This window comes from Protopterus annectens, chromosome 9.part0, assembly GCF_019279795.1.
Source record: "Protopterus annectens isolate FY-2018-M chromosome 9.part0, PAN1.0, whole genome shotgun sequence".
Classification (NCBI taxonomy): domain Eukaryota; kingdom Metazoa; phylum Chordata; order Ceratodontiformes; family Protopteridae; genus Protopterus; species Protopterus annectens.
In genome coordinates this window covers 72,575,569-72,592,662 of record NC_056743.1, presented here as the reverse complement: position 1 = coordinate 72,592,662, position 17,094 = coordinate 72,575,569, and the positions used below count along the sequence as shown (strand labels likewise).

At 44.7% G+C, this 17,094-nt stretch overlaps 1 protein-coding gene across 2 annotated transcripts in view; it reads left to right on the top strand.

Moving 5' to 3' along the window:
* Positions 1–17,094, top strand: part of CRY2 (cryptochrome circadian regulator 2) — a 526,322-nt gene that overhangs the window by 374,130 nt on the left and 135,098 nt on the right. The window lies entirely within an intron of this gene.

Sequence of the window (17,094 nt, the reverse complement as noted above, 5' to 3'; positions counted from 1 at the left end):
ACCCACACATTCTCATTCCATGTAGTTCCCTTTGAATTTAGAACCCACTTGGTTTTTATACACACATCTTCACCCCCTCACACCCCCCTATTTGGATTATCCATGAACATTTTTTCACTATGTCATTAATATGGCTTATTGGTTTTATATTTTACATGGAGTGTATATTTCAACAATTTTTTATGCATATTTGCAAGATTTGCAGACACATATTTTTTATATGACATGTTTAAAAGATTTCCTGAAACGTGATCTCGTCTGAATCAAACATGTGATTAATTAGAATATGTATTTAAACGGTAGTTTTCTCTGAATGTAACTGTTTCTGACTTGATAAAGCTTGGAATTATCCAAGCGAAAGCGCTTGTCTGATTCTGCTGTTTTCCATTTGACGAGTTTTGGATTTATTACCTACCTACCGAATAAAGGATTTGCTTTTTATCGAATTATTGTCTTCACTAACGGTCTTGGACTGGTTTTGTTGATTCCGCTTGGTTTGTACTTAATTCTTCTTGGATACATGGCAATACAGCCATCATGAGGTGTAGGGCTTTTTCTCACTTATTCCTTTCCATACTATATGTAACACCACAGAAGTCCTACAATCTTAAGGTAAGTATTGATCTCTGGAGTTGGTTAGATATATCCACATTGCTTTATCATTTAGATAACAAACAGAAAAAAATGTTGAGCTATGTTCTTATTTGTTAACCAGGTAAGTTCACTGAACATATGTTATTTTTCATGGGAAACCCATGAACACTGACTGGTAAAGTTATCTACTCAAGGGTCGTACAGTTTGTTCATAGGTTTCATATGTTTGTAGATGAATAGTAGGCTAACTGCCCTGAAGGGCCATTTTAAGCCTAGCCAGTAACCCAAGATTAGAATCACACCCTGCACCTTTTGTCTGTGAGGTAAGGACCTTACTTGTATGCCAAAAAAATGGAATGTGGTAGAATGAAACCCAGAACTGCAGGATAAACCATGTTAACAGCTTGTAGCCTCACCCTGCTGAGTTAAAGTGCCAGATGCACAGATACTTCAAAAACATCTGATCAGAGAATTATTGGAATATTAGGGACCCTTCTTAGAGAACTGTGGATTATTATTCCTTCCTTCTTTTTATTTTGGCTGTGTTTTCTTTTAAGCTTCCAAATCTGGGGATGCTTGCAGTCTGAGCTGGTGTACCCAGTGACATTGCATTCCACAGTAGAAGTCTCTGACCTTGCCAGGTTTTCAGCAACTCACACATTTGGAATTTCACTCTGATGTTCATCATAGAGAATGTAATATGTTTGGTGTGTAGGGCAGTTTGTGTTTGTGACCATAATGTTCTGAGCCAAGACCTGCACAGGCATCTGTACTGCCTGGGAAGGTAGCATGGCATAAAGCACCGCTGTAAGTGCCAGTCATTTAACTGACAGTCCAAAGACAGAAATGGGGATGCCCCTGGCTATCATATTAATCTTTAAATTGTGCCAGTTACTAGTGCCCAGTTCAGGGATTGGCAGTAGGGTCTCTGGTATAGTCCCAGGCTTTTGCCTTAACATGATCAAAAGGTTAGAGAACTGAAGAGCACACTGTAGCTCCACACCATGAAAGGTACACCCAGTGGCGGCCTTCTTGATAAGGAACTGTACCACAGGATCTTAGCATCACCTAGCCCAAGTATTCAACCAGATCATGTTTGTAACTGCCTGCTCATTGGAAAGTCCCCATGAATCACCTGACTACAGTAGTTATAGCAGATGGGACTGACCAGAGTCTCTTGGCCTAGAGCTATGTTCCACTTCATCCTGCATCATGCTGTGTAGTTGAAGGCCTGTACTTCAGACAGAATTTGAAGTCTGTTGTGATCTCATGTCCTGTAACCAGCACTGGGCCTGGCCGGTCAAGCTGCTGTTTCATAGCTTTATATCTGAGCACCAGTTTTGCATCACTCAGCACCTGTTGCCCTTTGTATTGAATTGTCAACCCCATATACTTGACCATATGCATTCACACCCAGACAGGAGATTCTTCCTGCCCCTTTGCCTTCTGTGAGGATTCAGAGGATCTGGAGGTCATTTTCTTTGCGGTGGACAGTTTCTCCATCCAGCATTAGTGTATTTGACTTGCACTTGATGAGTAATGGGATAGAAGTCTGATACCTACGAACACTAATTGCGGAGTAAAAAAACAACCCTGTGTTTAGCTGCCCTGTGAACGATTCAGTATTTGTAGGAAACTTAGACCCTTAAAGTCCATTTTTAAATGTCCTGTGCCTGACATTTATTTTCCTAAGCTTGTTTCACTGAATATTTGTGAGAGGAGGAGTAATTTTCAGTCTTTTGCTTTAGGGAACCTCTGTTTAAGGATACCATATATGCAGATTGGAAGGCCCAAGTTAAGCCAGGTTCTTCTCTGCTGGTGCCTTCCAGGAGGTCTCCATCCCATCCCCCCTCCTCCGGCCGTCCTGCTAATCCAGCCGGTGTTATCAAGGGCTTGAAAGGAACAGGATACAGTAGAACCTATTCTCAAATGTGTAGATAAAAGTTTAAGTGCCCAGCCAACAAACAGTTTTGGACCAAAGGAATTCCGGTAGATACCTTAGTTGTGGCAGCAGCCACCAAGAAGGAGCTTGCTCAGGAAAGCTCCTCTGTCCAGCCCCCAAATAGAGAAACCCAGGCTCTGGATAGATTTGGTAGGAGGGTCTATGCCTCATCTACCTTTACTCTTCGGGCATTGAATTACTTATCTGATTTTAGACGGGTGCAAAGGGACTTAAAGAACTTTCTGGCTCTGTCCTGGGGTCCATACATATCAAAGAACGGGAGTCTGTTTCCTCTAGGTTGGCCACCCTACATTCCCTAGCTAATGCATCCATGAGGCTGAATTCTCATACTGTGGAGGGTACCACAAGGGTGGCCGATTCCGGCATTGCCATTAAGTGCCGTCCCTGGATGAGGATTTTGGTGTAGCCTTTCAAGCAGTCCTTCATTAATGGTCCCTTTGATGGCTCCACCTTGTTTGGGCCCACAGTACGCGACACCTTGACCCAGAGTGAGAAAGATGGTAAGACCCTGTTTGTCATCGGGATCCGTTTCTCTACTCCACAATGAGCCTTCTCTAGGAACCAGTGTAGTAGTAAGAAAATGTGTTTTTGGAAGTTGCAGGGTCTTTCCAGGGCACTCAGGGAGACTTGTCCCCCAGAGACAGGGCGGGGGGGGGGGGTATATTTATTTTTATTTATTTTATTTCAGTTTGATAACCGGGGAAGTTCACTAGGCCGAGAAGAGCCCGTTTCCAGTGGAAACCCAAGGAGAAAAGCTCCATTTAATAATAGTAATAGTAACAAACATGCATAGTAGATAACGTGCTGAGAAGACAATTTTCAAGAAATTACATAAGTATACAGAGAAGGAGTAGCATGTGCTACTACAAACATGCATATCAAGCATAGTATATAACGTGCTGAGAATACTGTTTACAAAAGAAGATATTGCATATGTATACAGAGTAGGAGTAGCATGCGCTACTACAAACATGCATATCAAGCATAGTATATAACGTGCTGAGAATACTGTTTACAAAAGAAGATATTGCATATGTATACAGAGTAGAAGCAGCATGTGCTGTGAGTTCAGTTCACAGATATGGAGAGAGAACATTTGTATACAGAGTACCTGTAGTGGCAGTGGATATTCATTCTGTAGGTAGACTAGTTTTAGGAAAACACATACAGAAATACGATTTTGGCATTTAGAAAGTAACAAAGGATGGAGAAAGAAGCAAGCCTCAGTAGTAATAAGATGGGGGTAGAAAAGTAGTCAAGCAGTGATCAGCAGAATTGATGAGTTGTTTGCAGGTGTTGCAAGGGAGAGACTGTAATTGCTGGGAAAAAGAGAAGATGAGTGAGGAGGGGCTCATGTAGGGGGAGGAGCGGGGCATATCCATTTAGTTGTCAGGTGGGAGTGTAGGAGGGAATAGAAGTTGGTGTGGTTTGGAGTGTTTCGAAGGGAGGGGGGAATGTGTTCCATTATTTGGCTAGGGAGTCTGATAGCAGAAGATGCCCGGGGGGGCCAGGAAGGTTTGGTAGACACCGCCTGCATGGCCGAGGGGGTCCACAAAATGAAGGGCTTCAAAAAGCTGCCCTGGACAAGTCTTCCCAGTGATCCTGAACAGTTACTCAACTGCTCTCATCTGAAAGCAGTTGGGGGATGATTTTCCTTGCACCCAGAAGCCTGGGAGGCCATCACACTTGATAAGTGGGTGCTAAGGATTGTATCCAGAGGATACTGCATTCCCTTTTCCGACATTCCAGAACAAAAATTTCACCTCCCCAATGTTCCACCTAGTCAGAGGGAGGAAGCTGCCCAAGAAATAAGAAAGTTACTGCAAAAGAGTCATCCAAAAAGTTCCCCTGATCAAGTTCAGGTTGGTCATGATTCAATCCATTTTACCTCTCCCGAAGATGGGTAATTTGATTGCTCTCTGTAGAGCTCAAGGATGCATACTACCATATCAAAATGGACAGGTGCTCCAGGTCTTTTCTACATTTCAGGCTGCGAGCCAGTCTCTACCAGTATGAGGCACTTCCATTTGGCATCACCACATCCCCCAGGGTGTTCAACAAATATCTAATGATAGTTGCAGCTCATCTGCGATGGCAAGGCTGTCAGATACCTCCATATCTGGATAACTGGCTCCTCACCACCCCAACCAGATATCTACTCCTTCAGGTCAGGGATTACTTCCTCAACCTAGTTTCAAATCTGGGCATAACTATAAACTGGCAGAAGTCATATCTGGATCCACTTCAAACCATAGACTTTATAGGAGCACATGTAGACATAACGATGGCTCACGTTTATCTTACATCGGACAGGGTGCGAAATCTGAGATCCCATGTCAGCCAGATCTTGACTGCGCGAACCCCCCGGCCTGTCTGATTCTAAGAGCTTTGGGCTCCATGGTAGCAACCATAACTCTTCTCCCAATGGCACGCTTTCACATGTGTATTCTTCAGTGGACCCTAGCAGTACAGTGGTCTCTTCTCAGAAATCCCTTGAACCTTCCCGTCAAACCATCTTGTGTGTACAGGGATTCTCTCCTTTGGTGGATCCAGTCCCCGGAGATTACTCAGGGATGACCTTTCATTCTCCCCTCCTTAACTGCCACCTTGACCACTGACACCTCCCAGTTTGGGGGGGCATTGCCTGGGCAGGACTGTCCAAGGCACATGAACGTCCCAGGAGACCAAGTTGCATGTCATTGTTCTCGAGATTAGAGTAGTTCTTCTAGCATTGCAAGAGCTAGACATCTTTCTTCTTCAGGGGACTATTGCTATACAAACAGACAGTATGTCAGTGGTTTGGTACCTCAACAAACAGGGAGGAACCAGGTCTTTACCCCCTTTGTCGAGAAGTGATGACAGTTTGGCAGGGGTGATTTCTTCCAACCACTTTCTGGTAGCAACGCACATTCCGGGTGAATCCAACATCCTAGCCAATAGACTCGGCAGAGTACTGCTGATGCCTCATGAGTAGTCCCTGAACCAGTCCATGGCAGATGCAATCTTCCAGAAATGGGGTTATCCTTGCTGCAACCTCTTTGCGTCCTCCCTCAACAACAAATGCAGCAAGTATTTTGCCTTGATCCCTCCTCGGGGACAGTCCCCTAGGGATGCTCTGGTTCATGCTTGGCCCTCCTTTCTACTGTGCACCTTTCCTCCTCTTCCCTTGATTCCAAGTTCCTACAGAAAGCTCTCAAGTTGCGAAGCCGAGTGATCCTCATTGCCCCTTTTTGGCCTCAACAAACCTGGTTCACTCTTCTTTGGTCTCATCTGGTTTGCTCCACGATGAAGTTGGATCCAAGTGCAGATCTTTTGTCTCATCCGTCAGAGTATTCACATTCCAACATTCAGGCCCTGAAATTAACCACATGGCTTCTCCACTTCCGATGATGGATAGATCTCCCAGGCTGTCTTCTCCAATGCGAGAAATTTTGATTTCATCACATAGGGCTTCCAAAAGTAACTGGAAAAGATTCTCCCTTTGGGTGGAACAGTATCAGATAGATCCTTTTACTGCACCAATTTCAGTAGTTCTAGACTTTCCCTTTTCAAGGAAGGTGCTGGTCATTCTACAATCAAGGTACAGATTGCTGCCTTTTCTAACTTCCACTTTTGCTTTGACTCAGCGTCTTTAGCCTTTTCTAAGTTATGTAAGGCTTTTCTTAGGGGCACCTTTCTGCTGTGGCCTCCAGTCAAGGACCCTGCTCCTCTTTGAAATCATACTAAGATTTCGCAAGCCTTGGTGCATCCCCTGTTTGAACCTTTGTCTACTGTAGATCTCAAATTCATTTCCCGGAAAACTCTTTTCCTGGTAGCTGTTATCTTGGCTAGGAGAGTGTCTGAGCTGCAGGCTCTTTCTGTAAAATGTCTTAGTTTTTCACAGAGACAGAGCTACTGTACATATAAATCCTTCTGTTTTACCCAAGGTGGCTAAAGTGACAAACATTAAACCAGTCAGTTAATCTTCCAGTTTTCTTTCCTCAGTATCAGAACAAAGGAGAGTACACTTTATGGGTCCAGGCACCTAGGCGGTGCGACACCCACCTGTGAGACAGCTGGATGTGGACACATGGCAGGATGACAATTTAACTGCAGTGACAAAGGACTGTGGACAATTCCCTGTCAAAATTGAGGGAACCCCTACACCCTAACCACAGGAGGCATATACAAACCACCACAGTGATACACTGTGCACCCCCTTAGAAGCCACCATGTGCAATTGTTAGTGGAAAATCTTGCTGGGATAGCATGCCACGTGGGCAGGAAAGTGGTACCATGGAACCAGTGTGCTATGGGCAAAGCCTTTATTAATTGAATATGCAATGTGATGTGTGTTGTGCTTGGTGCATACGAAACCCAGACAGCATCATAATTTGTAGAAATGTGCCACAGCACGGAGGAAATCCTGCACATTAGTGTAGTCACACTTATGTTGTAAGATGTGCTTTAGGCGACGCCCCTTACTACAATAGCCTTCTTACGCGTGTTACAGGCATCCCCTCAGAAGAGATTCACGTTGGGTATCCGCCAGGTTCTGCTCCTGCTGCAGAACACACAGAAGGTCAGCTAGCTGTACAGTAGGGCGACCCAGTAATACCTTCAGCCGACGATGCCATGCCTCCACCTGGTTGTTAGTACGGGAAGTCCATCTCAGAGACATCGGACACATTCCAGAACCGCAGAGGGTATGACGATGGCATTCGTGTCTGTACTGAACAGCGGGATGCATACTTGCATGGTCGGCCTCGGACATAATGATGGTCTAGAAATACACCAATCGGCTGAGCACATTCTGGTAAGGAAGCCACAATGTCCAGAAATGCAGGGACAACATCATCCAAAGGTAGGAATGCCAACGCTATCAGCTTGCGAATGGCAATGGAGAAAGCAGTGTCCCTGCCATAGAGGGCGACAAGGTGGTGATGCTGGATCTGTCGCCAGATGATCTGTGCAAAATGGAATAGGCATCCCTTCAGAATACTCCTAGGGAATGCTTTCCGGCTGGCACGAATTGCTGCCTTCTCAAAGTCAGTCATAATATACTGTGGTGACAAAGTGCATCCCTGGTCAGTAGCCATACCCCTCAGCACCTCCCACAAAGTGGTGTATGCAGACTCCGACTTCCGTGTCATGAGACAGTACACCAGGGGTACGATCCTCATTGAGGTGGGGGTGCCAATACAGCCATGTAATGTATATAGCTGGCGACATATATCAGCCCGTGTGGGAAAAGTGCCATCACCAAGAACGATGTCGGACCTGCACAGGTCAGTCAGGTTCTGTGTTGTGGTAAGTACTACCAAGGAAGCAGTACCATCCATATCCGACCTTCTACGAAGGATGAAGCTGCCACTACGGAGTGGATACTGGCTGGCATCAATATCTGCAAGGGTTGCTGGAGGTGTAGCCATGGATGCCCGTGCCTGCTGCCGCATTCTGGTGATGCTTCTTCAAGGGTTGCACGACAAGGCATCTCCTGCAGTACATTATCATCTGCTGTGCCTAGCACACTCTGCATTACCAAGCTCGCAATTCATTACCAGTTACCGCCTCTGCCGCAGTTCTGCTCGCAATGTAGCCACTTGTGCCATTGTTGCATCTGGGCCGTGCTGGTGTGGCAGTGATTTCAGCAATTCCTCACCCTCTTCCTGGCGAACAGTGATGGCACGCCCTCTGCATGCCTTCGCCTCCACTCACTACATGCCCAGTACCGCTTTGGTGGTGTCTCACGCTCCAAATGGTAGAGGTACCCTCCACCACCAGCATGGGTTTGCCACGTTGGCTGGGCACTGTGCTGTATCTGTTGCCAATCAGACCAGGGCTATACAGATACATACATTCCAGCATGGTTGCAGCACTTGTAGATGGTCTCTCAGAATCCATCACAGCCGGTGGAGCTTGGTATGGGATATACTACTGAACTTGGAGAAAGTCCCTTCCAGACAGTAGGCCACTCGGTTTACACCTCCTTGTCTTATACCATGTGTAGTAACTCTGTCTGTCACAGTGGCCCTGTACAGCTATGTGCACTCCAACCATCCCTGACTGCCTCTTCACTATGGTTGCAATGTCTGCAGGTAACACATCCCTGGGGTTGCCGTATGCTTGTACTCAGTTTAGAGTCCACGATGCCTAATTGAGCACAGGTTCTGTGTGTACTGTGCCAGCCCCCTTTAACTCCCAGTTGTTGCTGCCAGCCAATCACGGTATAGGGCTTGGTGTCTGTTTAAGTGGCAGATGTTACATAGGGAGGTACCTCTGTCTTGCACCCTTGTCTTCCTACATGGGACTGGGTACTTGTCTATACTCCTGTAACAGGGACAACTGGACGTGTTTAGCAAACCCTGCATGTCTTACACTACTGTGGAGTCGGAGATGGGTTACAGCTACTATATCTCCTGCTACTGGGTTAGTATGTCATGCTTTGCCAGGTTGGCATGTTCACACTTACAACTGCACTCAGGGGCTCTAGCAGGATAGGTACTGTTTGTTGCAGGCATGCCTGTTATTTGGGTTTGTCCTATACTACAAACCCCCTGCTGTGACATGCTTACTACTAGTACACAAACGGGTGTTTCCCTAGGTTATAGTGTGTGTGGACTATTGACCCTGACACTGCTTTGTCTGTACCTTTAAGGGTTTAGCCTGACACATGACCTGCTATTCTATGCAGCATTTCTCGGGTAAAGTGTGCTGTGCATTACTCTACGTGATGGGGATTTTACTTCCTGCTTCTCGGGGACTGTTTGCTGTGTTTGCGTGGACAACTGGGGCTGTGAGGGTAAGTACTTGTTTAATATCTGCTTTTGCAACAGTTTTGGAGCACTACCGTTGTGCTGTTTATCGCACCGATCAGCGTGTGTTTGCCGGCCGTGTACGCGCTATGTGTTGACGGCCTGCGTGTTTGCCTTAGTGTGTTTTCCCACCGCCGTATCTTTCCGCATCGTATCTACGTTTCGGCAGCACCGCTCTATGGTTTAGCGGTGCTGCGGCCTTCTGGTTTCGGCGATGTAGCTCGCGGGCATTTGTCTCGCGATCTACACGCCGGAACCCACACTTTACACATGCTTGATGTGCATAGAAAACTTTGTTTTTACATCCATATAAATAAATCCTTCAGGAAGTGTCATTAGTTTTGTTTCTTTTTCAAATACTAAAAAAAGTAAGGCAGTGACCAACGTTTTCTTGGCCAGATAGTTGAAAGATTGTATTATGTTTGGTATTCCTTTACCAGGTCTGGTAAGAGCACATTCTACAAGGTCCATGGCCATGTCTGCAGCTTTCTGGTCCAGAGTTTCTATTGAGGACATTTGTGCTGCTGTTACTTGGTCAAATCCCCATAGCTTTGTCACTCATTACAAATTGGACTTTGTATCCAGGAGTAGAAGTGCTTTTGGTTCTGCTGTACTCTGGAATATCCTGCCTTAATGGCCACCCTGGATTGTGGTAGCTGTGGACTCTATCCCTCAGGTTAATGGAATGAAGTGGAAAACATCAGATAAAGAAGTTATGTTCTTACCATAACATTCCATCTGTGTTGTCCAACTTAATTCCATTAATCTTCCCGCCCCCTCCCCCCCATCCAAAGTTTGTTTGGGAAGCCTAGTAGAGGTTTCCAGGAATTCTGTTATTGGGAGATCTGTTTCCTTATCTTTGTATTGTAGTCAATGTGTTTTAAGAACACTATGTTGTTGTTGGCAAACTCGATCTGTGATAACTTGGGGGGAGCAGGGCATTATGGGTAGGTAGGAGGAGCTCAGGTTTGAAGTCTCAAGCTGTAAGAAGGTGACCGGTCAGCTCTGAGCATTGGAACCAAATCACCCCCAGGGTAATTGAATGAAATTGGGCAACAAGATGGAACGTTATGGTAAGAACATAACTTCTTTTTATGCATTTCTTGGCATTTAGTTTTAGTCCTTGGCTCTGATATCAGTTGTTTGTGTTAGCCCTTCCTGGAGAACATTTGTGTCAGTGGAGGATTCAGTGACTGCTCCTACTTTGCAATCATCTGCAGATTGTCAGCCAGAGGCCATTGACATTGGCCTTGAATTCAGAGAAGTAAATGCCAAAAAGGAGAGGCCCCAGGATCAAACCCTGAGAGACTGTGCTTGTGACTGGCCTGTTTGAAGAGATGGACCCCCCCCCAAATTCTAGCTTCCTGGGTCCTGTCTGTGAACCAGCTAGCTATCCACCGGGTGACATAAGGGTTTATACCTAACCTCTGAGTTTGTCAACAATGCCTGAGTGGGGTATTGTGTCAAATGCCTTGGCCAGGTCAGGGTAGGCAATGTGAACCGTTTTGCCCTCATTCATTGCTTTGGTGACCTTTTAAAAAAAGTCTGCCAGCCCTTGGCAAAACTAAATTGGATTGGGTCCAATGTCTGGCAGTTTCCTGCGTCATTCTTAATCATTTCCATGATAATTCTTTCCATGGCTTTGCATATGAGACTAGTGAGACTTAGGGGTGTATAGTTTTCAGGGTCTGTAGATGGACCACCTTTGTGCAGAGGGATGATTGTTGCTGGTCTCCATTCTTTTGTTTGGAGGCTACTGTTAAATCAACATCTCCATTTTTGTTTGGAGGCTACTGTTAAATAGCAATTTCAGAGGACCTGATAGGTCTTGTTTCATGCTATTTAGAAGGCATTGTGTGGTATTATCTGGACCCACTGATGCAGTGTTCTTGTTCTGTGAGAGTGCATTAAGGACCTATTCCCTAGTGATAGCATGGGGAGATACTTTTCATAGTATTTCCTGAGGGAAGGTTGACAAGGATAGAGGAGTAAAGTTGGAGCTGAATTTTGTCTGCCAGTTGGCTTGCTGTATGTTCTGGCTTAGTACAGATGGCTCCATTTACAGCGAGCTCTGCACATATTAAGGTTGTGGACATAGTTAAAGAATGCCTAGTGGTTGACCTTGGCCTGGGAGGCCAAATTTACCTGAAGTCTGACTTTGGTAGACTTTGTCCTCTGAGTTTGTTTAGTTTGAGAATGCTTTTATCCTGCTGCGTGCTGCACCTCCTAATTTTTGCCATGATTTTCTTCTTTCTTTTATACAGCCTATTGATGTTATGATTCCTCCAGGGTGACTTGTTTTTTTTTTGAGTCAGTTCTGTACTTTTTTCCTGGTGGGTACAGCTGCCTCTATGCAATTATTAGCATGCTTCTCTAGTGCGTCTGTGAATAGATGTAGGCAGCAGTGTTCTCAGGGTTTATGGGGGACTTGAAATTTTGCCAGGTTATTGCTTAATAGTAGGAAGTTAGAGTAGTTCATGAATATTCCATTGATAGCTGGGGTACCAGGTTTTATTTTTACTTTGAAGGAGACCATTTTATGGTCTAACCTAACCAGAGAACACATTACACTAGAGGATGTACAGCACTCCATATTAGTGAGGACCAGATCCATTAATGTTGCATCCCTGGTTGGTGTATTGACATGATCCAGGGAGTTGATGTTTACAAAAATCCAGGAATTTCTGTGCCTCTACTTTTGGTATCGAATGTAATTCCCAGTTGTGGGGTAATTAAAATCACCCATGAAATATGGGTTGGATGATGAGTGTTTACAATAAGTTTAAATGCATGGTATGGATTCCCTGGGTCGTAGAAGGGGACCTGTAGCTTGCCAAGGAATTGGTATTGGATTTTGCCTATTGTAATTTGAACATTGAGAAGCTCAATTGCATTGTCCTGTTTGACCAACTTTGAGGTATATTTATTTTTCATGTAAACTGAGACACCTCCATGTTTAGTCCCTGTGTGTGTAGTAGCTGGTCTAAATGTGTGGAAGGCATTATAACCTTGCAGTGTCGGTGTGCTGTCCTTGGCTTTAAACCATGTCTTTGTGACCACACAGATGTCAGCATTTTCTAGGGTGAAGAGAATTTCTAGGGACCAGAGATTTTTAGACTTTTAGCACTGAGCAGAAACACTTTTGGATTTCCTTGGTTTTAATTTGCTATTTTGGAAATGCATTCAGTTTGGCACTGCTTAAAAAGGTGCTATGGGGGAGGACAAGGTTTTAGCTAATATTCGATTTCCTAGAGGAGAGAGTTGCAGACCATCCCCTTTTTAGTTTGGATCTCAGTTCCTCAGTTAAGCTGCACATGTCAGCTGTTTTTGCAGTTATGACCTGGTAGATGGCAGTACTGTAGCCCAGCATTGACTGGTTAGGCAGTCCCTTAATCTGGTTTTGTCTATTTGCTGAATCCTAAAATTCCTCTCCTCTTTAGTATTTTAACTTCACGACTGACAGGCTTGCCTGTCTTTTGTTTGAACAACACTGGTTCACTAGCTTTGAAGTTTATCTCTTGCAAGGTGCTTTTACTGGAATGCAAAACTGCACACAAAATCCCATGCAGGTCTTTTTCTGTAGGGAAAAATATTTGCTCTTTGATAAGGAACACAAGTTTACTAGGCCCCACCCATGTCTTTGTAAAAGTGGTGTTGCATTTGTTCTTAAACCAGCCCATTAATCACCTTGTTTTCTATACTGTGGTAGAAACCAGTCCAGACAAGATTCCTTCAAACCCTAGAAGTAGACCAACAGCTCAGGATTTCTGTCAGGTGAGCGGTTGAGTTTAGAATAGTGGGGCAGATGGGGCAGATGTTTTCTGTTTTTGTTCCTTGAAAGAAAGGAAGGGTTGGTGGTTGCCAATTAAGTCCTTTTCGAGTGGATTGCAGACTGCTTTGTCATTTCCATTGGAAAATACTGTTATCAAAATCTCCTGTCCATTTTCTGTGCTTGATTCATAAATGTCATTGCATACATTTATGCTGTGGCCATTGCATCATTTATTCAGACCTTCACAAAGCATTACTGCTTGGACTGTGAATCTATGGGTTGGTCCTCTTTTGGTACCTCAGTACATTGAGACTGAGCCTGTTCAGCCTTCATATCCTGAATTTTGCCATCCTGGTGGTTTGTAAGAAACCTCATATTAGATGTAGCAGATTATTTTTAATGGTATCCATTGCTTTTTGAGTGAACCCTCCTTAGTGGGCATGTATACTATTCTGCTGTCTCTTTTTCTGGACATCTTCTGCAGTCATTAACTGCTGTTGGAACTTTTGAGTTGCTCTTCCTGTGAAAATATAAAGAACAGTACTTCACTTTATTTAGAGGTGGCGATTGCCAGCACAAACATGTGCGTTACTTAAAAATAAGTTTATTTTTCACCTACCCTCTATTCTTTACACATGATCTTAATGTTTTGTAGTTATCAGAAAACATTGCCCCTTCAGGCAAGTTGAAGGACTGCAGAAAGATTTACGGATGCAGTTATTTTAGTCAGACTTTGTGCATGGACCATTGCTTTCTCATGGTAATAATGCAGATGTTCGTGTTACACTGCTGCAGTCATTGCACTTGGGTTATCCTGCCATTAGGCGGTCCCACAGTCGGCCTGAGTTCCAAAGTCTTGGTCCGGCGTCGGTTGCTGTCGCTTCTTCCCTGAAGTCAGTGCGCCAGGGTTATATAAGATGCAGCCGACGCCATTTTCTTCAGTCTTTCTGGCCGCGCGGTGCCCGAAGCAAAAGCAGTTCGCAAGTGCCGGTTGGCCGACTCCTGAGATTTTCACTCCGAATCCAGAACCGAAATCTTCTACAAAGCTAAGTACCCCGTTGGGGAAGCTTTTTCTTGCCTCAGACCGATGTCAGTAAAAGTTAATAATTGTATTTCTTGTGGGAAGCAAATACCTCATAAGGATTTCCATTCCTATTGTATTCCATGCCTAGGCCCAGACCACGACGTCACAGGTTGTCGGTTTTGTGCTAGGTTTAACAAGCGCACTATTAAATGTCGGTTTGATTTTGCCCGACATTATTTTGGCAGAAAATTAAATTACACCATGCCGTCGGAACAACCGACGACCAGGTTGCACAAAAAACGCAAAGACAAGGACAGGCATCCGAGGCCCAAAACTGACGACGAAGCCTCTTTTAGGCCAGTCGCCGGTTCTCCGGTTTTCAGCGAGGCGCCTTCGCAGCCCCTGATGACTGCTTCTTTGGAACCACAGGCCTCCTCTGACTCCCACGTGGAGATGGCTGGGCCTTCGGACACACCAGACTTATGGCCTACTGAGACTAATCCCTCAGAGGGCTCTGGAGTAGCTGAACAACCCGCAGCTTCAGAGGGTGTTTTCAAACCTACTCAGTTAACCAGTAAATCTTCTGCTAAATCTAAAACAAAGAAACAACTTCAGCATTCACCAGGGCAGGCCTCCATGCCTAAGAAACAGATGCTCAAAATGGACGAAGACTTAATTACTCTGAACAGGGGGGTTCCACCCTCCTCCTGATAAAAGGCCTAGACAGGATGCAGACTATGACTCATCCGACCAGGTGTCCATCTCCTCAGATTCATCCTCAAACCAAGGATACTCTTTACCCCCTTATGAGGATTCTGATGCTGAGGAATCAATTCCGTCAGCCTCTCCACCAGAGGACTACTCCTTTGGGGAAAACTTACATACCATGAGGGAGCATTTCCATTGGGAGGGCCAGGATTATTCAGAATCCAAGAAAAGGCTCAGAGATTTTCTTTTATTACCTCAACACAGACCCCTTGCTATTCTGCCAGTGTTAGATATTGTGGATGATGTGTATTCTGAATCCAGTTTAAATCCTGATTCTTTACCTCCTGCTCCAGTTAAGCCAGACAGATACTACAGAGTCCCTGACTCTCACAAATTCCTTTATAAAAGCCCTGTTGCTGACCCTGAAACTATTTCACAGGGTCCCAAAGGGGTAAAGGCCTCTACAGCAAAAAATCCAGTCCCCTCTGACAGAGATTCCAGAGCATTAGACAGATGGGGGAAGAAAGTATATACTTCTGCAACTTTAGCAATGAGGGCCTTAAATTGCCAGTTTCACATGCTTAAATATCAGCAGTATTTGATGTCTCAGTTGAAACAAAAAATGCTTCCAAATTCAGATCTTCCTAACTATAAGGAAATGCAGGATTTATTGCATGCAGCTGAACAAGTGGGAAAACATACTTTGCAATGTGGTTTTGATTCATTAGAGGCCTCTTGTAGAGCAGCAGTTACAGGGTTTGTCATTAAAAGACATGCTTGGTTAAAAGAGCAGACTTTACCAGATCATGTTAAAGCAAAATTATTGGATGCACCTTTGCAGCAGGATGTTTTATTTGGAGTTAAGGCAGAAGAGGTATTAAAGAAAATGGAGGATAAAGCAAAATCTATGCAAACGGTAAAGGATTTCTTACAGGTTCAGTCTCCTCGATTTAGCAGAAATTGGCCAACAAAGAATTGGTCCTTTCCAACTTCAGACAGACCTCAAAGGGGCAGATACAGACGTCCAAGAGGCAGGGGTCAACCACAAGGTACTTACAGGCTTCGACAATGGGGTACTTCAACCCAGAAAGAAGGGGAAGACAGGCCTCAACCCTATAAAAAAACAGCCTCAATGACTTCCCACTACAGCTGCCAAACACTTCTCTCTTGGCAGCCCCCTTGGGGGGAAAACTGGCACTTTTCAGTCACAACTGGAATATGATCACCAAAGACAAATGGGTTCTCAATATTGTGTCTCAAGGTTACAGGTTCCACTTTCACACTCTGCCAAGGTTAAAAGGAATGCCAAATCTGCCACCAAATCAATGGGCAGAGGCTCACAGACAAATTATAGTACTCATGGACATGAGAGCTATTCAAAAGGTACCAACACAGGAGCAAGGACAAGGAATTTACTCAAGACTCTTTCTGGTTCCCAGAAAGGACAAAGCCTGGAGGCCCATTCTGGATCTTTCTTCTCTAAATACTTACCTGGATGTTCCAAAATTCAAAATGTTGACACTATAGCAGCTTCTTCCCATGCTGGGCAAGAAAGCTTGACTCGTAACTTTGGCCCTCAAGGAGGCATACCTGCATGTCCCTATCAGACAAAATTGCAGAAGATACCTCAGATTCTTGGCAGGTTCAATGCATTACCAATTCTCTGCACTGCCCTTTGGCTTATCTACTGCGCCCAGGGTCTTTACAAAATGCCTGACACCAGTAATTGCATTTTGCAGACAAAAAGGAATTCAAATTTACCCATACTTGGATGACTGCCTTATTCAAGCAGAGAGCAAAGACATTCTTCTAAAGCATCTGGCGTTTGTAAAAAGATTGCTAATTTGCCTAGGGTACACAGTAAACGAAAAGAAGTCAAAACTAGTGCCCTCACAAGAGATAATATTCCTGGGTGCAAGCTTAAATACAACGGCCCAGATGGCTTATCTCATGCCAGACAAACGAGGACAACTGACTCAATATTTCCAGTTGATGGCAACAAAAGCCCAACTCCCTGCAAGAAAAATACTGCAGGCCTTGGGTTACATGGCATCTTGCATACTACTAATTCCATATGCCAAACTGCATATGAGGAAGCTACAATGGTACCTAAAGTGTGTCTGGTCTCAACACTGTCACAGTTTGGAAACAGTAATACCACTTATTCCTTGCCTTCAACAGGAGTTTCGATGGTGGGCTCAAGCCTGTCACCTCAACAAGGGACAGCCTTTCACTTAAC